Here is a 24,777-nt window from a genome sequence, read left to right on the forward strand (position 1 = left end):
CCTGCCTCCCAGGAGATGGGGCAGCTAGTGGTGCTGGAGCTTCACCTTGGGGTGCTTGGAGCCTCTCCTCCAGTGCCTCTCACCTCCCCAGTGGCTCTGGTTGGCCCTCGGGGCTGCAGGGAGGCAGGAGAAGTCAGAGGGCAGCTCCCCTGTCTGTTGGCAGCCACACCCTCACTTATGACAGCTGTTTCACGGTGGGGAGGGGTGTTTGGGGGATGCGGGTGGACCCCTGCCTCTGCATCTCACCCTGGTCATCTCCTTCCTTCCTTCCTTCCTTCCTTCCTTCCTTCCTTCCTTCCTTCTTCCTTCCTTCAACTGTCAGTAGCAGTCAAGTGTTGGCATATTGAGACTAGCTTTCAGAGGAGAGCTCAGAGTTTCTTACCAACAGCACCAGTCTAATTGGCGCTCCGATTACAAACACACCCACCAGGACATATGCCCCAAGCACCTCGGCCAGGACTTCATGTTTCCTCATTCTCTCCCCCACACCCCATGGGGCTGCTTGGTGTCTCTGTTTCCCAGCTGAGGAGACCGAGAAGCAGAAGGATTCGGTCACTTACCCACAATCAGCCCAGGACCGGACACCAGAAGCCGGGCTAGCTAGTACATCCCCTTCCCAGATCCCCGCCCCCCAGGCACGGTGCTCCCCTGACCGCCTCAGATGCTGGGCACACTGTCCATGCCAGCTGCTAATAGCCCGTCCTCGCAACATGCGAAAGGTAGGAGAGAGAGGTTGGGAGATGGAGCAACTCACTCCCCCTTCTTCTGTGTCAGAGGGGGGCGGGGGCTTTTCTTGGCATCTGAACTGTGACTGTGCAAAGAGAAGGGGAAAGAAAGTCACCGGAGGATGTCAGAGCTGTCATCTCCACAAATAAAAAACCTGTGGTCCCAGAGGTCTTCTGTTAGCAGCCCCCAGGTGGAGACCCAGCTCTGATTCAGCCAACTTCTTCACCTGCCAGCTCCCCTCCCCAGAGATCCGCTGTCTACAGAGACCAGTGTCTACAGAGACCAGTGCAGTGCGGCCCTGTTCTCAAGTCCTCTCCTCTAGTGCCTGGCTCTTGCTTCTGGATGATTCTAACTATGGTTCCTCTGTAAGCAAAGGACAGAGAAGCAGCAGTGAGTCTGATTTTAGTCCCCACCCCCATTTATCCCTTTCAAGGCCCCTCCCTCCATGTGAGATCTGAGCCAGCTGGCAAGCCTCAGGCTGACCTCTCAGATGGTCACTTCCCCACAGGAAGCCCCGCGATTGCAGACAGATCCAGGGCGTGAGCCAGAGACGCCTGGACACCAGGGCTCCGGATGGCCCTGCCCTTGGCCTGGACACCACCTTTGCCTTTTTCACAGGGAGCTGCTGCAGGGAGAGTGAAACTTCACAGCTGTAGTCTCTCTCCCTTCCTTCCTCTCTCCCTTTGTTTCTTGATCTCTGTCTCTCTCCAAAACAGCCCGTGATGAAAAAAAAAACAGTTAATAAATATATACTTTAGAGAGGGAGTAGGAAGAGTAACATGAATAAAGGAGAGAAGGGGAGAGGGAGAGAGGGACTGACACAGAGTATGGACTAAATACCAGTTCTGACTCACTCTAGGACAATTTTAAAGTTCTCTTCATTTTTTAATATTTTATTTATTTGTTTTTAATGACAGAGAAAAAGGCACAGGTAGGAAGCTACCAGAGTCCTATTCAGCTCTGGCTGGTAGTAGTGCTGGGGATTGAACCCTGGTACTGTGGAGCCTCAGGTATGAAAGTCTTTTGAACAGAACCATTATGCTTTCTCCCCAGTCTCAATTCTGAGGTCTTTCAAGGCCCCAGACACCTTATTCCACTTCACCTCTTATCAAACATACTGAAAGTCACCCACAGTCCACATCAGTATAGTTTTGGCTATGAACTATTTGAGAGGGTGTGTGTGTGTGGTGTGTGTGTGTGTGTGTGTGTGTGTGTGAGAGAGAGAGAGAGAGAGAGAGAGAGAGACAGGAAGAGAGGGAGAGAATGATGTTCCTCTTAGAAGCACTTGGCTGTAACTCTCAGTGGCTCTAAGCCCTCTGTCATCGCCAGGCATATCCAGAGAACAACTCTTCCAAAGTGAGAGATTGTAAGGAACAAATTGTTTTTCAGTCTAATGACATTTTTACAAACAACAAACTTAACAATTAATGCCACTTACATAATGCTGCACAGTGTCGACACTTAATGAAACGTTTGCCCATCTCGATGTTGCAGTTCTCTGTGTGTGTGTGTGTGTGTGTGCGTGCGTGCGTGCGTGCATGCATGTGCACGTGCCTGTGAGTGTGTATGTGTTTTGAAGGAACTAGAGTGCTCAGGTCTCAGGCCAGGTGAGAGCTGAGCCCCCCACCATCACTCCCACCGCCTCATGCAGGATGCAGGGAGACCCCCTCCCTACAGGGTGCTTGGCAAGCCCCAGGCTGACCTCTCAGATGGCCACTTCCCCACAGGAAGCCCCGCGAGTGCAGACAGATCCAGGGCATGAGGGGATGGCTGGAGGCAGAGGCCCTGGAGCAGGGGGATTCTCGGTCCTGCGAAGGCTTCAAGCAGAGGAAGGACTTGCTCACATGACTTCACAAATACTCATGACGCTTCACCCCTGCAGGTGGGGACCAGCCCCAGTTCTCACGCAGAGCAATGTGTGTGCTTTACCAGGTGTGGCACACCCAAGATCACCTTCAAGGGGCAGGCCTCCAAGTCAAGGAGACTGACTTCTGTGTGGACAAGGTCCCCAGTGTCGGAGGTGCTGAGAGGTCCGCTGGGTTACGGGGTGTCACTTTGTCTCCCTAAGGACAAGATCACTAAAGGCTTGACAGTAGTGACTGACTTGAGCCTCCATCCAGGGGCGCAGACATTCTCCCTGAGGTATCTGAAAAAGATCCCCCCCATCCCCAGTGCCTTGCCAAGGAAAGGCAAAGCCAGGCCTTGCCCAAGAGCCCTGGGGGCAGCAGGCTGTCCAGTAGGAGGGTCCTGGACTTGAACATTTGTGAGCTTATTGAATGAGAGCTGAGAGCAGGAAAGCACACAGGCTGTGTTCCACTCCTGTCGGCAGGAAGAGGCAGTCAGGTACATATCGCTGGACTGGGTCCCTCTCCATGCTCACAGCCAGGGTGTTCTCACTTGTGCCACTCAGGCAGCCAGACATACTCAGGTGGCCATTGTGCACAAAGCCAGGATGGTGGGGACCCGAGACAGAGCAGGATACTACAGCACACCTCAGGGCAGGGCGGAGTGAGAGGAGGGGGCCTCAGCTTTGCAGAGGACTGAATGCCAGCTCGGGGCCTGGGTGTTGTCTCCAGTTTTGCCACAGCAAGTACCCTGCATCCTTGGTCCAGTGGCTTCGGTCCTGCAGGGCCAGGCACTTGGTGACCACTGAGCTCCAGCCCGGTGGAGCGCATAAGAGGTACAGATTACAGATGTGACCACCAGTGGCCTTGCTAACCCGAGGGACTGTTCAAGAGCTCACGGGAGTGGTCCACCCCAGGCCCCTCTCATGTGAAGCTGTCTCCCTAGACTATATTAGAAAGGGCACCGACAGGACAGGGAGACAGCATCATGGTTCTACAAAAGACGCTCCTGCCTGAGGCTCTGAGGTCCCAGGTTCAATCCCCAGCACCACCAGCAGCCAGAGCTGAGCAGGGCTCTGGTCCCTCTCTGTAGCTCTCTCTCTTTTTTATAAAACAAAGAAGATATAAAAGAAAGGTGACTTGTATGACCTCGAGCCTCCCAGGTGGGATTCAGGTAGGCTCAGGGTGGGCTGCCATCCCTCTGAGGGAGCAGACAGAGAGGCTGAGCTCACCCACCAGTGGAAACTCTAAGATGTCGGGCACAGGTGGTTGGCATTCCTGAAAAGCTGTGCTCTGAATCAGCCCTGCTTAACATGCACCTGGAGTGCTCACTATTTAAAGGCGGAGGATGCCCCACACCCGCCCGTTTGTAAACACAGACTGTTTAACTGGGCACTGACTGACGTCACTGCAGCAGAAGCTTCTGGCCCAGACCAGGCTCCCAGACGCCCTCACTGCTGCACACGGGGAGGGGCTCCCACTCTCCCACATTTCCCCGTTCGCCCTCCCCCGCAAGACACTTAAGGCAGCGGAGGGAAAATATATGGCTTGCTCTGCGTGCCTAGGACCATTGTGTTTCCTCATCCGCACAAAGCTCACGGTCAGAGAGGTGAGACATGATGCAGTGTCCTGGAATCCTGATCCACTAAGTTCCCTCAGTGAGTGACTGACCTCAGAGACTCAGGGATGGGCAGAAACAGCTTATGAAAATGCAGGCAGCAAACACGGATCACTCCGTCAGCAGAGGGTGGGTGTAGTCGCAAAAGTACCCAACTTGAAGGACTTGTGGGGACTCAGAAGATCACCTTTCAGGGGCGCACTTGGGTCAATGCCCCTGCATTCCAGGAAGACATCTATGGTCCAGACCAAGGACTTTGCCCCTCCCTCTCCTGGTGGCCATGTTTTCCATCTCCCTCTCTCCCTCTCTCTCTCTCTCTCTCTCTCTTTCTCTTTTTACTTTTCCATAGAGCCAGAGAGAAATTAAGAGGGAAACAGAGAGACAACCTACAGCCCTGCTTCACCACTCATGAAGTCCCCACTGCAGATGGGGACTGGGGGATTGAACCCAAGTCCATAGGCATAAGAACACATGAGCTGTCAGGTGTGCTGCCACCCAGCCCCTAGAGTTCTAACCCTAAGAGTTCTAACCTCCCGCAGAGAGGGACTTCCTGCACAGGGGTCTTGCTTCTCTTTCCGCAGTCATTGCAGCCCCAGTCACCACGTGGGACCCTTCTCAGAGATGTGACATGTATGAGGGTGACACTTAGATTAAATGACACTAGAGTTCTCCCTGTTCGTGGGTCAGCTGCCCTTCCGTTTCTTTTTCTTGGCCCCATGTTTTATTACATTCCATTCCAGTCCTGCCTCCCTCCTGTGTTTAAAGAGCCACCATAGATTTAGAAAGATAAAAAGGAATAGGCCAGGTACAGCACTCAGAGTTGGGGGGGGAAGGGGGCATAAACACAGCAGGTTGCGAAAGTAGAAACATAAACCTCTCTGAGAGGAAAGTCTGCCGCCGTTTGGGCCGCCGTTTGGGAGGGAAGCTAGCAGTGTGTTTGGCTTCGATCAAAAAACCTGATAAGAGCAGAAGGCTTTAAATTAAATGAAACCAGCACAGAGCTCAAGGATCAAAAGGCCAGGTGTCGGCGCTCAAGCCTCCAAGCTCAAAGAATCAGAACTGCTTCTGTTGGGTTGGGGGGTGGGGAGTGAGAACACTCAGGCTGGCTGAGCGAGCTGTGTCTGCTGGAGGCAAAGCCTGCCCTGCCTCTCCAGGCCTTCCCAGAAGGACTCGTGATGAAATTCCTACTAGTACATGGTAACAGAAGGAAATAATGCAGCCCCCGGAGAAAATTGAAGCTGCTCTCCATATCATCAGATCCATGCCAAGAAAACCATGCAGGAGCCTTCTTTTCTGTCTCAGCTGCTGGGAAACTCAGCCTCAGACTTTGTGTCCATGACCCAGAGACCTCCGTTCCCATCACTCCCTGGAACAGTTGCCTTGGCTGCTCTTCACAGACAAGGAGTCTGTTCACCTTAGGGCCCAGATGGGAGGTCTTGTATTTAAATCTGTCACTCTGATAAGGAATCTGATAAGGTTCTTTTTTCCCCTTATTTTTTAAATTACATTTATTTATTTGATTGAGACAGCCAGAGGGAAGGGGGAGGTAGAAAGACACCTGCAGAAATGCTTCACCACTCATGAAACCTTCCACTTCAGGTGAGGACTGGGGGCTTGAACCCAGGTCCTTGCACACTGCAACATGTGCACTCAACCAGCCCCTCTGATAAGATTCTTGCAACAGAATATAGCTGGAATCTGATAAGATTCTGATAAGGAGCCTCCTAGGAGGGAGTGGACTGAGTCTTAAGTACTCAGGATGAGAAAGGGAGAAAGACAGATTAGAAAGACAAGCTGAGGCCCTGGGGTAGCTGTCCTGGATGTACTTACTGGGCAACAGTCTCCATGGCTGGAGGGCACTCAGGACAGAGGACTTGTCACAGACTTAGCCCTCCTGGCCACCACCTCATAGCTCACATCCCTGGACTCCAGCACTGCCACTAGATTCCGGAGTCCATTGGACAGTGATGGCTGTGATGTTCCAATTAGGCTGCCAGCCATCTGATCACAGCTCCTTGATGTGGGTAGGCCTGGTCGTCATATACCTCCCTATTGTCAATGGTCATGACAGGGGGTGGAGGGAGGGGCTCCTGGGGACAGGGGACAGGTCATTCTTTTTAATATTTTTTCCTCCAGGGTTATCACTGGGGTTCGCTACCAGCACTACAAAGCCACTGCTCCTGGTGGCCATTCATTTCATTTTTTTTTCCATTTTTTATTGGCTAGGACAGAGAGAAATTGAGAGTGGAGCAGGACAGAGAGAGAAAGACAGACACCTGCAGACCTGCTTTGCCACCTGTGAAGTGTCCCCCCTGCAGGTGGGGAGCTGGGGTTCGAACCCGGATCCTTGTGGGGGGGGGGTCCTTGCGATTTGTACTCTATGCACTTAACCGGGTGTGCCACCTCCCGATCCCTGACAGGACATCCTTATCCCTGACTTCTCCATAAAGACTGTCAGGTCCCCAGTGTCTGCAAAGGTTGGTAGAATTAAATTAAAATGAATTAAAGGTAATGGAAGTGAGTCGAACAGCACGGAACAGAATTAAATTGAATCGCCTGGTCTTGCCTTACATCATCTTTGCCAACTAATCAACTCTAACGAGCCAGAGTGAGGCACGGCGTGCCTAGCATAATGGTTCGATGCCCAAGCATGTGTTCGCTCAAAACAGTATCTGTTCTCCTCCTCCTGAGCCCAACGTCCCACACCAGGTGCCAGCAAGGCAGTTTGGGGAGTGAGGGAGGGGTGGGGGTGGTGGTGGGCAAGGTAGACATCGTCCCTGGGCTCAAGGGCCTCTGCCATTCAGCAAGTCAGTACACAAGTGCACACGGGGTTCTGAGTTGTGACAGCGCCATCAGGGAAACCACAGAGCTCTGGGAGAAGGATCGATAAGAAGCCTGTTGAAACAAGCTGGCCTGTGCAGCCTAGGGAAAGCCAACGTGCAGGAGAGCAGCGGGAGACAGGGCTGGAGGGGGAGAATCAGAGTCATGGACAGCAAGAAAGGAAGGCAGCTTTGCCACTGGTTGCTCTCCTCGGTGCCAGGGCAAGACTGGGATCAGAGGCCACTGGGTGGGCCCTGGCTGCCAGGCAGGGAAGCCCCAATGGTGGCAGACCTGGCTCAGAAAGAGGTGGAGAGGGGCCCAGGCCAGTTTTATAGCTCACATCGCAAAGGCCTTGGCCAGCCGTTGGGTGTGCCCAGCAAGCGGAGGAGTGGACTAACTGTGGTCCCCAATGGTCCTCCAGATGCCGGGAGCACAGTTTCATCACATCTGAAGGTTGAGAAATAAACCTCACCCTAGGGGCTAGGCTGGGCACACCTGGTTGAGCACACACACAAGGATGCAGGTTCAAGCCCCTGGTCCCCACCTGCAGGGGGAGAGCCTCATAGGTGGTGAAGCAGGGCTGTCACTCTTCTCCTCTCTCTCCTCTCTTGTTCTCTCTTTCTCTATCCATTAAGAAAGGAAGGAGAGAAGGAGGGAAGGATCCTTCCCATGAAGTTCTGGCGAAATGCCTCTCGCCTGTGTGTCTCCTCCAGTCTCTCTAATACATGGAATATTTGTCTCCCAAGTCTGTCATGTCTCACCATCTCTCTAAGCGGTGGGTATGTTCCATACAGCAATGTCAAGTATAAACCTCTCATGGGTTACATAAACACAAACATCTTAAAGGCGTGACTGGACTTGTTATCTCCAGTTCTAACGATCATATCAGATGCTGTGTTTACTCTGCAAATCCCAACTTCATCCCAGGGACCTGGGCATAATTCAGGGATCTCAGATAAGATAGGTTGCATGTTAGCCTGAAGGCCTGTTAACCACTGTGTTTGCCCTGATGTGGCCAAAACACCCCTGGGGGCTGGAGTCCAAACTACAGAGATAACAGAATTCCTGACACATCTGGTGTAATGCATAGCTGTCAGTAACTCAGAAAAATAGTTCAGCAGAGGAATAGCAGACATTATACTCAGGGGTTCTCCAGCAGTGGGAAACTGCCCACATTGGCACTGGTCTATGGGAGAGGTCAGCTGCAAGGAGGCAGAGAGAGGAAGGCCAGGAGTTCCAGCCAAGAGGCTTGAGTGGGAGGTCCCTGTAAAGACAGCCAGCTGGGGGCCTCCGGCAGGTGACTATGTGGACTCAGTTACCCGGGAAACATTTCCTGGGATGCCAGCCTGTGCCAGGGGCCACCTGAAAGAGTGTGTGGGTGACTGCCCATGGCTTACAGTGATGTGTCAGGCTGGGTGGCCAGGAGAGGCTGGGAAAATACCTGGAGGACAAAAGAGAGTTAAAGGGGTGAGACAAGAAGGCAGAACAGAGAGCCAGGGCTGCCAAGCCAGACCTGGGACGAGCTAGAGTTCTCAGGGCACCAAAGAGCCCACACCTGCCAGGGGTGGGTGGGTATCACCTGGCCAAGTGTGGAGTGGCAGGTGGAAGGGAGGGAGCTGGAGTCTCAGCCCTGGCTGTGTAAACCTCAAAGAAGGGGCAGAGGCTGAGTGCCGGGCAGGATAGAGGCTGGGTCTGCTCCAGGGAGCTGGGGTCCCCTTTCCCCAGAGGCCAGGAGGTCAGCAGCAGGGTACTGGACCATCTGTCTGGTGCAGAGAGTCTCGCTGGGTGCCTCTGAATATCTGAGAAGCAAAACACACGGCTCCTGGTCTGTCTGGAAGGCAGTGATTCTTCTGCTTGTAGGATTTGGAAGGGGCGGCCGGGAATGGTCCTTGCAGAGACACCCCCCTAAAGAGACTCCATGCAAACTTCTGAATTTGCCTCCATTGTCTAAGGCCATACCACCCTGAACACACCTGATCTCATCTGCATTTGCTTTTGTCAACAGTTGTGAGATAGAAGGGGCCAAAACTCAGATTTTCCTAAATACGATCAAATCTAACCCAGGGCAGCCCTGATCACTGCCCCGGGCAGGCTTCCACCTGAGCTCAGACAGCCAGGCATCAAACCTGGGTTTGTAGAGCAGCTGCCGTGTGCTGGGCTCTGTGCTGTGGCTGCGGTGAGAAGGCTCAGCCGGTCTGGCCCTCACAGCCAGGCAGAGACACAGACAAAACGGAGACTCCCAGCCATCACAGCCAGCCACCAGAGAGATGGTCTGGGGGGTGACTAGGATGAACTCTGCTCAGTCTGGCGGTGGGGGGAGATTCATGGAAGGAGGGAAGGAGGGAGAGAGTAAATGAAGTTGTGGAGAGTGGGGGGGGTCGGGGGTGCACCCAGTACTGAGAGGCTGGGACTCGGGGCACGGGGACCCACGGCAGAGGTTAGGCAGGGGTGAGAGGGGGCACTTTGGAAAGGGCACCCCCAGAGTGCATGGGGGAGGCTGAGGCGGGGCGGGGCGGGGAGTTGCCTCTTAGGAAGCTGTTGCAGTGCAAAGTAATAGCAGTGAGGACAGCTCAGCCAGAGCAGGACAGAGAACAGAGACCCTGGAGACACAGTGCTGGATCCTGGCCTGGTGATAGATGGTGGAGTGGGGGAGGGGGATAGGGGACTGGTGGCCCTGATGAGCTGCTGGGTAGTGCTAAGATGGAACAGGAGGGCAGGGGACATCTAGGAGGGCTGAGCTGCCCAGGGGCAGGCCTGGGGTACATCCAGGAGGAAGAGGACTCTTGGAACCACCTTCAGTCCAAGCCAGGCCTGAGGAAGCTCAGGCTAACTGCTCCTGTGGACTCAGCTAGCCAAGGGGTCACCCATTTCTTTTAACATCAGAACCCATGAGGCAGTGGGCCAGCCACTTTGATGGGCGTTCACGGGCTCGCTCACATGGGAACCGTTTTCCTGAGCACTTGGCATGGGCCAGGGTGCCAGGTACAGGGGACATGGAAGCAGGTCCCCGGCTTGGGTGTCCAGGGCCCTTGAGAATGCAGACGGGGGAGGGGCAGGGTGGTGGCACACCTGGTTAAGCTCACAGAATACTGTGTGCAGTGGCCAGCGCAAGGATCCTGGTTCAAGTCCCCACTCCCCACCTGCAGGGGAGTCGCTTCACAAGTGGTGAAGCAGGTCTGCAGGTGTCTATCTTTCTCTCTTCCTCTCTGTCTCCCCCTCCTCTCTCAATTTCTCTCTGTCCTATCCAATAAAATGAAAAAATAAAAAGCGGCTGCCAGGAGCAGTGGATTTGTAGTGCAGACACTGATCCCCAGAGTTAACCCTGGAGGAAAGAGAGAGAGAGAGAGAGAGAGAGAGAGAGAGAGAGGGGATGCAGACTGGACATCTGGGTCGGATTCCAAGTCAAAGGCAGCAGGAGGGCCAGGCTGCAGAGGAAGGCAAGGAAACTAGACAGGGAGTTTCCTACTTTTCTGTTAGTGAATTGGGCAGAGGTCACAAATGCAGAGTCATCCGGGCTTTCTGACGTCTCCAGGCATTTTGGTGTTCATTTGATCATAGTTCCAGCTCTCTCCTAGTCCCCAGAGAGAGTCTGCTAGTTCTGTTTGGGTTAGAAATCAGGGAAGGCTTCCTAGAAGAGGTGATGTCACTGCCCTGAGTCTTTAGAACCAAACTGGACTTCACAGTGTGCAGACATAAAGGAAGCCAGATGCTTGGGAGAGAGGGTGCACAGGTAAGGGGGGACACGGGGTGGGTGGGGAGAGAAGCTACCCAATCTTCCTGGGGGGGCACAGAGGGGACTCTGGGGAGAGCACCGCCCACCCACCAGCTCCCCCACACCTCTCTTCACCAGCACCGGAGGCCTTTCATTACCCAGAGTGACGGGGCCATCCATCCTGGGGTTTTAATTTGATGTCCCTAACCGGATTTGGATGCCGGGCACAGACTGTGAAAGATCAAAGCAGGGATGGATCACACTGCTGGAGACACTGGTCCATTTTCCTGAGAGATGAAGTAAGACTCAGCCACCCACCCGGGCCCAATCTCGAGGTGATGGAGACGGGGGCAGCTCACATCCTCCAGCCTCCATGAGTCACTAACAAAGGCCCATTTATTCTGGGTCACAGGACAGAACTCTGGATGAAGAGGCCTGGACGGAGCAGTCCCCCTGCCTGAGGGGACCCTGGAGGCCCAGGGCCTGCTTCTGTCTGTAGGTGGTAGAGAGCAGAAATAGGGGCTTGGCACTGTGGACGGGGCATGCTGGGCTCCAGCTCCTCCACTTCCGGAGGCTGTGTGACCATAGGAAAAGCAGCTGGCCTCTCTGATCCATGGACTTCTCATGTGTGCACTGCAAGGACTCCCAGGCAGGCTCTCCCTCCCTGACACCTGGCATGCCAGGGTGCAGGAGGCAGCCGGGCTTGCACAGAAGTTGGTGCCAACAGGTGTGACGTCTTTCTCTCCCGGATGGCATGGACAGGCTTGGGACTGTACTGAGTTTTGCTGGTACCCAGGCCCACCAGGCCAGTTGTGCCCATGGCATGCCTGTATTGTCTTGTTTGAGTTGAATGCGGAGCCTCTCAGACAGAGAGGGGCGGGTGGGGCAGGCAGGGCCGGTGTGTGTGTGTGTGTGGGGGGGAGTTTCCCCGATCAGGTCAAGCCACAGGGAGTGGCGGGCAGCTGAGGACAGGCCAGAGGAACTGGGGCAAGTGCGGATTTGAGAGAAGTGGGGCGGAGCCAGGCTGTCCCAGTGTTGGTGGGGATGGGGGAGAGAGCACAGAGCTCAGTGGTCAGCTGGTGTCCCCCACGGAGGGGCCAGTGAGCCCTAGAAATGGACTTCTCGCCACCTCCTGGAGGCCCCGTCACCCTTCTTGCTTTCTGCACTAGAGGAGGAAGCAGGTTCTATCTAAAAGGGCTTTATGGGCAGCTCATTAGTGGGAGCCTTCAGTGTCCCCTTTCAAGGGCTCTCTCTGAGTTGGGCTTCATGGGAGCTGTTGTTGTCATCTGTGGGTTTAGCTTTATAAAAGCCAGAGTATAATGAATCTGCCTGGCTTCACTGTGAACAGATGAGATAGCAGAGAACGAGCTTCTTGGGGGCTGAGGGGGTGGAAGTCTACTACATTCTCAGGACCCTGTCAGAAACAGGGCCTGAAGGCATCTCGTAGCAGGTGTGTGGATGACTGTGCACGCAAGGCCCTGCCACCGTCTGCCCCCCGCACCCCTCCGTCGCTCTGTGATCTCCCTAAAGTGCTGAACCTCTGTCTCTCTCCACCTGAGGCCTCACAGGAGGGTGAAGGACAGTTCTCCAGCCCAGCTCCTGGCCCTCCCTCTCCCTTGCCCAAGGCAGACATCACCCATCCACGGCCACCCTCCTTCCTACGGAGCACGGCCTTGGCCCTGGACTCCTTCCCTGCACAGCTCTTTAGACAGTTCTGCCTGCCCCTCAGCTTTACCAGACTGCGGCGTGAAGCGCGTTTGCTGGAACAGATCAGAGTTTCCCCTCCCCGTGCTGAGATTCACGGCTCACAGCCTTGTGTGCCCTCGAGTCCCTTGGGTTCACGAGGCTCTCCTCAAAGCCTTCTCCCCTCCAAGGTCACCCCCACTTTTGAGAGCTCCAGGAGGACAGGCCTGCAGCTGCTGTTCTGCACCTGTCACTCAGCATCATGGCACACCGCCCTGCACCACAGATTGGCCCCGCGTCAGCACCCGCGGCACATGGGGCTGGGTGACTCCTGGTGGTGGGGTCCCCCGTGTGTTGAGAGGCGTTTCCCAGCAGCCCCTCCTTCACCAGCAGCTATCAGTAGCAACCACCCCACAACCCCAAGAATGACAGGCAGAAATATTTCCAGACAATGGCAGATAGAGGGCAGAATTGCCCCCAGTGAAGCAGTGCTGAGCTAGGTAGATGCCTCACTGTGACAGATGATAGATGGATGGATAGATAGACAATAGAAAGACAAGTAGAGGGAGTCAGGTGGTAGCACAGTGGGTTAAGCGCACATGGCACAAAGCCCAAGGACCGACATAAGGATCCCAGTTCGAGCCCCCGGCTCCCCATCTGCAGGGGTGTCGCTTCACAGACGGTGAAGCAGGTCTGCATGTGTCTGTCTTTCTCTCCCCCTCTCTGTCTTCCTCACCTCTCTCCATTTCTCTCTGTCCTGTCCAATAACAATGACATCAACAACAACAACAATAATAACTACAACAATAAAACAACAAGGGCAACAAAAGGGAATAAATAAATACTAAAGACAAGTAGATAAGTAAATGGATTATAGATAGAGACATAGATAAACAGACAGGTAGCTAAAGAGGGATAAACAGACATATACATGGATTGACGGAATCTCAGTGGGCTTGAGAATCTCAGGAAATAGATGTATTACTGTAGATGGTCGATGGGTGATAGATAGAGGGGCCGGGTGGTGTCGCGCCTGGTTGAATGCACACGTTACAGTGCACAAAGTCCTGGGTTCAAGTCCCTTGTCCCCACCTGTAGGGAAAAAGCTTCACGAATGGTGAAGCAGGGCTGCAGGTGTCTCTCTGTCTCTCTCCCTCTCTATCTCCCCTTCCCTCTCAATTTCTGGCTGTCTCTATCTAACAAATAAAGATTTAAAAAAAGATAGATAGCAGATAATAGAAAGAAAGCTAGGTAGGTAGACAGTCAGGTGTATAGATTATACTGGGCTTCTGAACAGCGATGGCATATTTTTCTGTTTTTTTTTTTTTCTATGCAAAAATACACCATGACTTTCCCAACAACCTAATAGATAGAAGATAAATAGATGAGAGACAGAAGGTGGGGATATAGATAGCTAAACAAAGAGACAGACAGACGGACGGATGTAGATAGCTTGCTCATGGTTTGAGACCTTCAGATGGTGACCCCTTACTAGGGGCCCTGTTCTTCTGTTCCTGGCTCCATGAACTGTGAGGGCACGGGGGCATGTCTGGGAGAGGAGGCCCTCCCCCGGTGTGGGTCACAAAGGACCCCTTCAGAGTGTCGTTGTCCCTGCTAGTGCCCATCCAGGGAGCGGGAGCCAGGCTGCCCCATCGCCTCTGGATGCTGCCACCAGGCCCAGTACCAATGCACCTGCTTAAGGCCAGGATTTGGGTGGGGTGGGTGGGGCTGTAAGGTGTTGGCAGAGGCCCCTTTGGAAATGTGGGCTTTCTTCACTCCTCAGTCCTCAGGAAGGTGATGATAAGAGCCAAGAGCAGAACTCTTCCAGCCAGCACCCCTCCCCACCACCCTCCGGCCTGCCTGGCTGTGAACAGACTTGTCCCCCCATGACCCCCCCTCCCGGAGGCAAGATAGCTCTGGGCCAGAGCCAGAGCCAAAGCCAAAGCCGGGGCAGCACAGGCCTGTGGAAACCACCATCCGCAGTGCAGCAGCCCGGCCGTGGGAGGCTTTAAATCAGACACGGGCCAGTGCCAGGCGGCACTTCCTGCTGACCCGAGGCCCGAGGCCCAGGCGGCGTGGGCACAGAGTCTCCCTCAGCCCCTCTGCCGTACACGGCAGACTCCCCGCACCTGCCTCCCATGCCACCCTCTTGTCCCCATGTCAGAGGCAGGATGGGCAAAGCAGCCTGCTCACAGTGCCAGGGCACAGGCAAGGAAGCTGGGGCTGGACCTCAGGACTGAGGATGCCCTGCCCAGTGCCGTCCAGGTCCAGGAAAGCTTCTTCCAGGGGAAACCAGGCATAGTTCCCAGCATGAGGTTGGGGCGGGGTCCTCACTGAAGCGCTCCTGGCCCCCAAAGCAGCCAGCCGCACAGGAATGGGGAGGCTCCCCCAGGGGAACCTCAGCTCAGAGTACAGAGCTCATAAGCCACAATGGTTAGTGAGAGGAGGGGCTGTGTGCGGGTCTGCGCTGGACCAGTCAGCCTGGCTGGCTCCTTTCACCCGTCTCTCTGTTCCTCCACCTGTCCATCTCTTCATCCATCTCTTCATCCATCCATCCATCCATCCATCCATCCATCCACCCATCCATCTATCCCTCTATCAATCTCTTTATCCATCCATCAATCTCTTTAGCCACCCATCTATCCATCCATCTATACATCCATCCATCCACACATCCATCTATCCCTTTATCAATCACTTTATCCATTCATCCATCCATCCATCATTCATCCATCCATCTATACATCCATCCATCCACACATCCATCTATCCCTTTATCAATCACTTTATCCATTCATCCATCCATCCATCATTCATCCATCCATCATCCATACATCCATCCATCCACCAATCCATCTATCTCTCTATCAATCTCTTTATCCATCCATACATCCATCATTCATTCATCCATCATCCATCCATCCATCTCTTCAGCCAGCCAGCCAGCCAGCCATCCACCCATCTTTTCAGTCATCCACCCACCCACTTATCCATCCATCCACCCATCCAACCATACACCATCTGTCCACTCATCCATCTCTGCATACACCCATCCGCCTGTCTATCCGTCACTTTATATAACTATCCATCCTTCCATTTGTCCACACATCCATCCAGCTCTCTTTTTTGTTTATTCATTTATTCTTTATTGGATATACACAGAGAGAAGTTGAGAGGGGAGGGGGAGATAGAGAGGGATAGAGACAGAGAGAGACACCTGTAGCCCTACTTCACCACTCGTGAAGCTTGTCTCCTGCAGGTGGGGACTAGGGCCTTGAACCCGGATCTTTGCACATCATAATGTGTGCACTTAACCGGTGTGCCAGCACCTAGCCTCTAATCCGTACATCTCTCTCCATCCATCCATCCATTCATCCACCCATCCATCTCTATCCATCCATCCATCCATCCATCCATCCATCCATCCATCCATCCACCTATATATTCATCCATCTGTTCATTCATTCATCACTTTATATGCCCATCCACCTTCCCATTTGTCTACTTATCCTTCCATCCACCCACCCATCTCTCTATAACCCATTCATCCTTTCATCTGCCCATCCATTTATCCATCCACCACTCTCTCATTCATACATTCATCTCTCTCTATTATCCATGTGTCCATTTGCCCACTCCTTCATTCATCCACCCATCATCTCTCCATCTCCCCATATATCCATCCATCCACTCCATCTGTCCATCAGACTCCCTTTCTCAGCCTTTGCCTGTTTGTTCCCACCATCTTTAACTGTTGTAGAGAGACACAGACAACTGTTGGGAGCTGGGCGGTATCACAGTGGGTTAAGCGCAGGTGGCATGAAGCGCAAGGACCAGCGGAAGGATCCCGGTTCGAGCCCCCGGCTCCCCACTGCAGGGGAGTTGCTTCACAGGCGGTGAAGCAGGTCTGCAGGTGTCTGTCTTTCTCTCCCCCTCTCTGTCTTCTCCTCCTCTCTCCATTTTTCTCTGTCCTATCCAACAACGATGACATCAGTAACAATATTAATAATAATCACAACAACGATAAACAACTAGGGCAACAAAAGGGAAAAAATATCCTCCAGGAGCAGTGGATTCATAGTGCAGGCACTGAGCCCCAGCAATAATAACCCTGGAGGGAAACAAAGAAAAAGAAAAGAAAGACAGACACCTTGTGAAATATTCAGAGTGAACTGGGCCGAGCCACCTGGAAGGGACCCTCTCTGCATTTCCCCTCTCTCTTCATTAAATTCAAGGTGTTGCTTCATTTTCACACTGATGAGATCAGATTTTAGTCAGAAACGGTCTTCCCCCAGCCCCAAAGAAAACAAGTGCATCTGGAGCTAACCTCTAGGCAACAAATGACCAGGAGGCTCGACCAGCTGGGAGATCAAATAAGATAAGCCGCTGACAACACTAGCCCATCTTGGCTGAGCCAAACCCTTGAGCTGAAAGGCCCGTCACACTGCTTAGCGGCGTCTGGTACACGGTCACCCAGCTAAGGTTGTCTTGTCCTGCCAGTGCGTGGAGAGACTTGGAGCCTCCCTCTCCAGAGAGGAGCTATAGACATACGCAGTGGCCAGAGCCAGCTTCTGACAGCCCAAAGCAGCCGGCTGCTTTCACCCTTCAAACACAGGTCAGACTTGGCCCCCCGCCCCTCTGCCCCCTGACACCAAGGTTGCCTGGCCCTGCTGGACCAGACCCTCTGGCCTCATCCTGTACTGCACCCTCTCCCACTTCCTCCTCACTGTGCCCACTTCCTGCTCCTCCAATGCACCTCAGGGCCTCGGCATGTGCTGCCCAGTCACCCACAGACATGGCTCTTTCAGACTTGGGCAGGATGGACTGTCCTCACTCGGTTCTGTTGTTGCTGCTGGTGTTGATTCATGCAAGGATTTATTCAGCAAACGTAGTCTCTCACACATATGGCATTTGAATGGTACACAGAGATAGGTGAGAACAGAGAAATTGTGCATTGGCTTCATGTAGTCATTCAGAAATCTTGATCGAGAATAACCTTTGCAGGGGCTGGGTGGTGACACACCAGGTTAAGTGCACATAGTACGAAGCTCAAGGACCCACACGAGAATCCTGGTTCGAGCCCCTGGGCTCCCCACCTACAGCGAGACACTTCATGAGTGGTGAAACCAGACTGCAAGTGTCTTTCTCTCTCTCTCCCTCCCTATCTTCCTCTCCCCTCTCAATTTCTCTCAGTCCTGTCAAAAAAAAAAAAAAAAAAACAGAGGAAAAAAATGGTCACCAGGAGCAGTGGATTCATGGTACGGCCACCGAACTCCAGCAATAACCCTGGAGATGGAAGAAGACGAAGAGGAAGAAGGGAGTTGGGCGGTGGCGCAGCGGGTTAAGTGCAGGTGGCACAAAGCGCAAGGACCGGCTTAAGGATCCCGGTTTTAGCCCCCGGCTCCCCACCTGCAGGGGAGTCACTTCACAGGCAGTGAAGCAGGTCTGCAGGTGTCTGTCTTTCTCTCCCCTTCTCTATCTTCCCCTCCTCTCTCCATTTCTCTCTGTCCTATTTAACAGTGATGGCATCAATAACAACAACAATAAAAAACAACAAGGGCAACAAAAGGGAATAAATAAATAAATATTTTTAAAAATTTAAAAAGAAATAAAAAAACAAGAAGAAGAAGGAGGCGGAGCAAGAGGAGGAATAACCTTTGCTAGACTTTATGTAGAACTGTTATCTGTCTTCAAAAGTCTACCCGCCTGGTCAAAGGCAGTCTAGCTGCACTTGTTGTCTGTCACACACAAGCTAACAGGACAGGCCACAGAGAGTGACCGGCTAATAGAAACTGAAGGCAGACTAGCAGCCGAGGGTTGACAATGTCTCTACGTAAATAATTGCTGAGAAACACCTCCAAAAGGGTCGAGCACATATTTTCAACTCTAGTTACAATTAAAGGAAAGAAAAACAAACAAACAAACAAACAAAAAACTAGTGATCTGTGCAGTCTCTGGGGCTGTGGGCCCTTGTCCCCTTTTCTCGTGTACACAGTAGTGGTGGTGACTGTGCTCTGGCTTCTGTGACTGGGGGACAGACCCCTCACAGATTTTGGGGGATCACTGACTCTACGAGCTGGGAAGGTTCGCAGTGAAACTCGTAAACTCAGGCAGAAAGGAAAGACAGGGGATCTGGACAGTAAGAGGTTTCAACCTCTTACTGGGCTGCCCGGTGTCCCTGCTGAGAGCAGGTCTCTCTCCACACCGTCTCCTTCTCACTGCTCCTTGGGCATCGTCTTAACAGCTGTCTCTGCCTAGTGGACCTTACTGCCGTACTCAGTCGTCTATGGGGAGCTTCCTTCTCCAGACCTGGCCCTCCCCCTGGGGCTGGGTGCAGGCAGGAGGGGGGCACATGCCAACTGTTTAGCAAGCAAGCCCTGGTCCATCTCCATCCCGGCTGCATCCCAAGCACCCTGAACTGTGCCTGGAGCCTAGCAGGTGCCGGAGAAATGTCCCTCAAATCACAGAGCGTGTGTCCGAGTGATCTGATGCCAGCTCAGTCCGGTAGAATCCCAGGTGGGCTGTACTCAGAAGAAGCAGGACAGTTGTTGGCTTGTGTCTGGCCTCTGGCAAAAAGGGGCCAAAAGCAGCCGGCCTCAGCAGAGCAGGGACCAGCTGCGTCTCTTTGCACATGGAGGGTTGATTCTCTGGTAACTAAACTCCATCCCTCCTCCTGCAACCAAGGAGTGACTGAGCCCAGACGACAGGCCAGCCCAGCTGTAGAAAAAGAAACCGCCCCAGCTGATAGGCCAGTACCATCTGCAGGTTGGGACAAGGAGGCCACACGGAGGGCAGCATGCTGGCCACTCGTTTTGCACAGAAAATCATGGGGGGAAAAATGTGTCATGAATTTCCCTCACAACCCACTAGATTCAGGAAGAGAACACTGGTGGGGACAGAAGCCCAGGGTTTTGAGCCCCCCCACCCCTGACCCAACACTACTCTAAATATCTGTCTTTCTGTCTGTCTGTCTAGACACACTGGCTGGTTTCCTCATCTGTGCAATGGGCACAGAGCTTGCTTCAGCCTGTGGACTGGGAGCAAAAGTCCCTGGGCACAAAGGGTAAAGAAATGGGGCTCGCCTATCTCTCCCCTCCCCTAGGATGAAATGCTCCCCTTGTGTCCTTGGGAGACTCTCGAGAAATACACACACACACACACACACACACACACACACACACACACACACACGCTGCAGGGCGTTCCACTCAGCTCCTAAGTGTGCACCTCCCTGCCCTGGCTCCGTGTTCATCATGAATGTCACACCGCTGGCTCCCTGGGGACCCGAGGAAGCCACCACCCCCGCAGCCCCTGGTGACAGGCATCTCACAAAGCCACATTACTGGGAGACTGGATCCCCACCATACTTCCAACCTCGATTCACATTTCCATGACTGTGACAACTGCTGCCCTCTTCCTAGCCGGAGACCCACTCTATAGCTCCCAGCATCCTCTTACAGGCTCTGACCAGAGCAGAAAGAATGGTTTTCTCCCTTTTCCAGATCAGGAAACTGAGCCCTATGCCCTTTCCCCTAGCCATGTGACCAGTAAGAGGCCTCACTGACTCTGGCTTCCTCAGCTTTGAATCCTGGCAGAAGCAGATGGAAGCTGTGAGCCCCAGGTGCACTCCCTCCACTCTCCCCGCCCCCTGCACCCCAGAAAAAGCACAGTACTCAGAATGGGACAGCGGCTGAGGAACACCCAGTGTCCCCAAGATCTCAGCACACAACTCGAGTCTCTGTTGCCCTGACACCTCAGACCCCCACCTCTGGCCCTGGGTCCACACAGCAGAAGTCACCCCCATCCTCGAGCGAAGCCCCTTACGTAACGGCACGGGGTGAGTGGGGAGGCAGCCGGGAGTTGGCACTCGGGTACCCTTGGTCCCCAAAGGGCACTGAGGGCCCAGCAGAAGAGCGTCACGTCTCCCCCAGAGCCTCCCTCGGGCTCGCAAACTTCCCTCCACTCCCTCCTCAGTATTTTCTGTGTTTGATTTTATTTTGGTCGTGCACATTATGTGAAGTTACTATAGCAACATGCCGCCAGCTGGTGTCACATAGTAATGTTGGCATTTAGGTAGTGAGCTGCTTCCCTCCCCCGGCGTTCTCCTCACTCCCACCAGTCTCAGGTGAGAGGAGGGCGTCCCCTCAACACACCCATTACCCCCCCTGCCCCCCACCTTGTCCTCCAAGGCATTGTTCATTCAGCAGTGCAGGATTAGAGAGAGAGAGAGAGAGTCAGGGTCATGACATAGTTATCATTAAAGTTAAGTGCCGTGCACTGAACTCTCTCTCTCTCTCTCTTTCTCTCTCTCTCTCTCTCCTGCCCTGGCACAGATCAGATACGGGGGCCTTTTGCCCTGGGGTACCAGCTCTCTCCCAGGCGAGCCAGCCCGCAGCCCCATGCCCTCCTCCATGCTGAAGAGGCTGAATTCAAACCTAGAGCCTTGCGGGTCACGGACGGCTGCAGGGAGCTCCGTGGGGGCACAGAAGCCCCTCCACTCCGGGCTCCAAGTAACCCTTCTGCAGCCAAGTGCCCATCCCATCGGGGCTGCGCTTATTTTTACACGTTTGACCCAGTTTTCTGCCCCGTCTCTCTCCGTGCTATGATTCATTAGCTGCGTCTGAATCCAGCCCGGACGGATCCGAGAGGTGAACTGCCTGGCTGCTGCCAGCGTCTGTGATGTGGTCCCCCACCCCCACCCCACCCCCACCCCAGCCAGACTGTACTGGGATGGGGGGAGGTCCCCTGGCAGGCATTCTGATTCAAGGAGCCATCTCCCATCCAGACACCTGGCGTGTGGCTCAGGGGCCAGTGAGTGTCTGTCTGTCTGCTGCCTTGGTTGTAAATCTCTTTGGGTTCTCAGATTTCTGCCAGGGAAGATGTGTGTGTGTGTGTGTGGTGGGAGGCTCTCACTGGTCTAGACCGCAGGGCCCCCCAGTCAGTACCCCCATTCTCAGGCAGCGCTCAGCCCCAGCAGTCCCGGTGCCAGCCCTGATGCCAGTCTGAGTCTCCTCGGAGTTGCTAGGGCAAAGGCAGCCTCCACCTGCTGACAGGAAGGAAGGGCTCTGACCTGTGCTGGGCAAGGTGTGTGTGTGTGTGTGTGTGTGTGTGTGTCGGGGTGGGGTGGGTAAAAGTGTGTGATGTCGCAGTGCAAAGGGCAGGGTGTGACACCGGGGGGGGGGGCTCTTGCTTTTCATTTTTGGCTTTAAACGGAGCATGAGGAGCCATCCCCAAGCAGACAGCCTTCGCAGGGGCCTCGTCCCACTTACCCTAGAGGGCTGGACACCAGACAAGGGGCATAAAAGTGCTTCCCATCAGAAGTCAAGGCCCACCATTTGTCACTGGCTGTCAAATGCAGGTGACTTGTCCAAACTTCCATCTCACACACTCCAGACTCCCTGATGGCGCTTTGGCCGAGGTGTTCCGTGTGCCGGTTAATCCCAAGACATGAACCAGTGGGGAGAAGTCATCTCAGTTTGCATCTGCTGGAGAGTGGGGTGGACCGGAGCAGCCAGCACTCCCTTTCACAAGGAATTGTTTTTTTCCAGAGAAGCCCAGTCTCTCTTGCTGGGGCCAGGAGCCTCTTTCTCCCACCCCCCTCTCCTTCCCTTTCTCTCTCAGTAAAGCAGGGAAGTTTCTGTAACATTGCGAGGCAGTGCAGCCTTTGCAGGGTGCTAATCCTGGCAACTTGAGCCCTGGGGGTTGCTTTTCTTCCCCGTTCTGATTCAGATGCAGCCTCTGGAAATAACAAGCCCTCCGTATGGTGTTGTATATGAACATTTGGGGCAGCCTGCGGTCCCGGCAATGGTGGATTCTCTCTCTCTCTCTCTCTCTCTCTCTCTCTCTCACACACACACCTCATAAGCCCAGTGCTCATGTCAGCCAAAGCTCTCAAAGTAAACTGTCATCCAAGAATCCGGTAGCCTTTTTCTCTCAGAGAATCATCCTTCATCCAAAAACAGAAACGTCGACCCCAATCTCTTACCTTGAAGCAGAGGGATTGACCTGCAGGGGAGAGCTCCGTCCCCTTGCAGACACAGCCAGGCTCCAGGCAGCGGCAGAATTACTCCAAGAGAAGGAAGAACAAGTCCTTCATCCGGCAACGTTCACTGTTTGTATGCCAGAAGTGTAGCGGGTCTGCTCACGTAGGAATAAATAAAAAGCTGAACAAACTGCTTCTCAAGGCAAGCATGTGAGCAAGACTGACCTCTAGTGGCCACAGGCAGAACTCTGCGGGGGTCTGGGACACACACCCACTGTCACAGGCACACCCACACACGTGCCCACAGCGCGCACAGCAAACACACACACACACACACACACAGACACACACAGACACACACACACACACTCACACACACAGACACACACACTCACACACACACAGACACACACAGACACACACTCACACACACACACAGACACACACACGTGCCCACAGCGCGCACAGCACACACACACACACACACACACACATGCCCACAGCGTGCACAGCACACACTCACACACACAGACACACACACACACTCACACACACACACACACACACACACACTCACACACACACACACTCACACACACACATGCCCACAGCACACCCACACACACACCCACATGCCCACAGCATGCACACACACTCACACACACACACTCACACAGACACTCACACACATTCACACACACACACACATACCCATGCCCACAGCACACCCACCCACACACATCCACATGCCCACAGCACGCACACATACTCACACACATACTCACACACACACACAGACACACTCACACACACACTCACACACACTAACACACACACACTCACACACACACACTCACACACACACATGCCCACAGCGCGCACACACACACACTCACACACACACACATACTCACACACACACACAGACACACTCACACACACACACACTCACACACACTCACACACACACACACTCACACTCACACACACACTCACACACACACTCACACATACACACTCTCGCACACACACACACACACTCACACACACACACACTCGCACACACTCACACACACACACTCTCACACACACACACACTCACACACACACTCACACACACTCACACACACACACTCACACACACACATGCCCACAGCGCGCGCACAAACACACTCACACATACTCACACACACACACACAGACACACTCACACACACACACTCACACACACTCACACACACACACTCACACTCACACACACACACACTCACACTCACACACACAGACACACTCACACACACACACTCACACACACACTCACACACACACACTCTCGCACACACACACACACACACACTCACACACACACACACACTCACACACACACTCACACACACACTCACACACACACACACTCACACTCACACACACACACACACTCACACTCACACACACAGACACACTCACACACACACACACTCACACACACACCCACACAGACACACTCACACACACACACACCCACACACACTCTCGCACACACACACACACTCACACACTCACACACACACACACACTCACACACACACTCACACTCACACACTCTCGCACACACACACACACACTCACACACACACTCACACACACTCACACACACACACACACTCACACACACACTCACACTCACACACACACTCACACTCACACACTCTCGCACACACACACACACACACACTCACACACACACTCACACACACTCACACACACACACTCACACACACTCACACACACACTCACACACACACACTCTCGCGCGCACACTCACACACACACACACACACACACACACACACACACTCACACCACCCCTCAGGGCATTCCCCTTCCCAGCATGCAGCCTGCGCACAAGGGTAATAGATGCAGAAGTTAGGGTGCCTGGCAGTGGTGCATATGCTACCACGAGCAAGGACCCAGGTTCGAGCCCCTGGTCCCCACCTGCAGGGGAGAAGCTTCACAAGCCATGAAGCAGGGCTGCAGGTGTCTCTCTGTCTCTCTATCTCTCTATCTCCCCCTCCCCACTCAATTTCTTCCTTTTCCTATCAAGTAAAATAAAGAGGAAAAAGAGAGAGAGAGAGAGAGAGAGAGACGGATGGAGAAAGACTGGCAGCAGGTTCATAGTCCCAGCACTGAGCCCTAGCAACAACCCCGGCGGCAACACAAATATCAATTAATTGATTTTTTTAAAGGATGCATAAGTTTGACTCCTGGTCTGGAGGGCTCTTCTTCGAGTGGGGCACCCATGGGTGTGTGCTGAGGCTTCCTGGAAGCAGGAACCCCTGCGTGAGCTCTGAGGCATCTCCTCACATGGGCCTGGGAGGGGAGACCCAACCCA

The 24,777-nt window shown here is 53.7% G+C and overlaps 2 protein-coding genes across 2 annotated transcripts in view; one reads left to right on the plus strand and one right to left on the minus strand.

Moving 5' to 3' along the window:
• Positions 1 to 22,532, minus strand: part of INSYN2B (inhibitory synaptic factor family member 2B) — a 97,000-nt gene extending 74,468 nt beyond the window's left edge. The window contains exon 1 of the mRNA XM_060197163.1: positions 22,389 to 22,532. The gene's annotated coding sequence lies outside the window, so the exon portion shown is untranslated. The remainder of the gene's footprint in view (positions 1 to 22,388) is intronic.
• DOCK2 (dedicator of cytokinesis 2) overlaps positions 1 to 24,777 on the plus strand; it is a 352,493-nt gene that overhangs the window by 239,865 nt on the left and 87,851 nt on the right. The window lies entirely within an intron of this gene.

The sequence above is a fragment of the Erinaceus europaeus genome, chromosome 9 (assembly GCF_950295315.1).
Source record: "Erinaceus europaeus chromosome 9, mEriEur2.1, whole genome shotgun sequence".
In the NCBI taxonomy this organism is placed as follows: Eukaryota; Metazoa; Chordata; class Mammalia; order Eulipotyphla; family Erinaceidae; genus Erinaceus; species Erinaceus europaeus.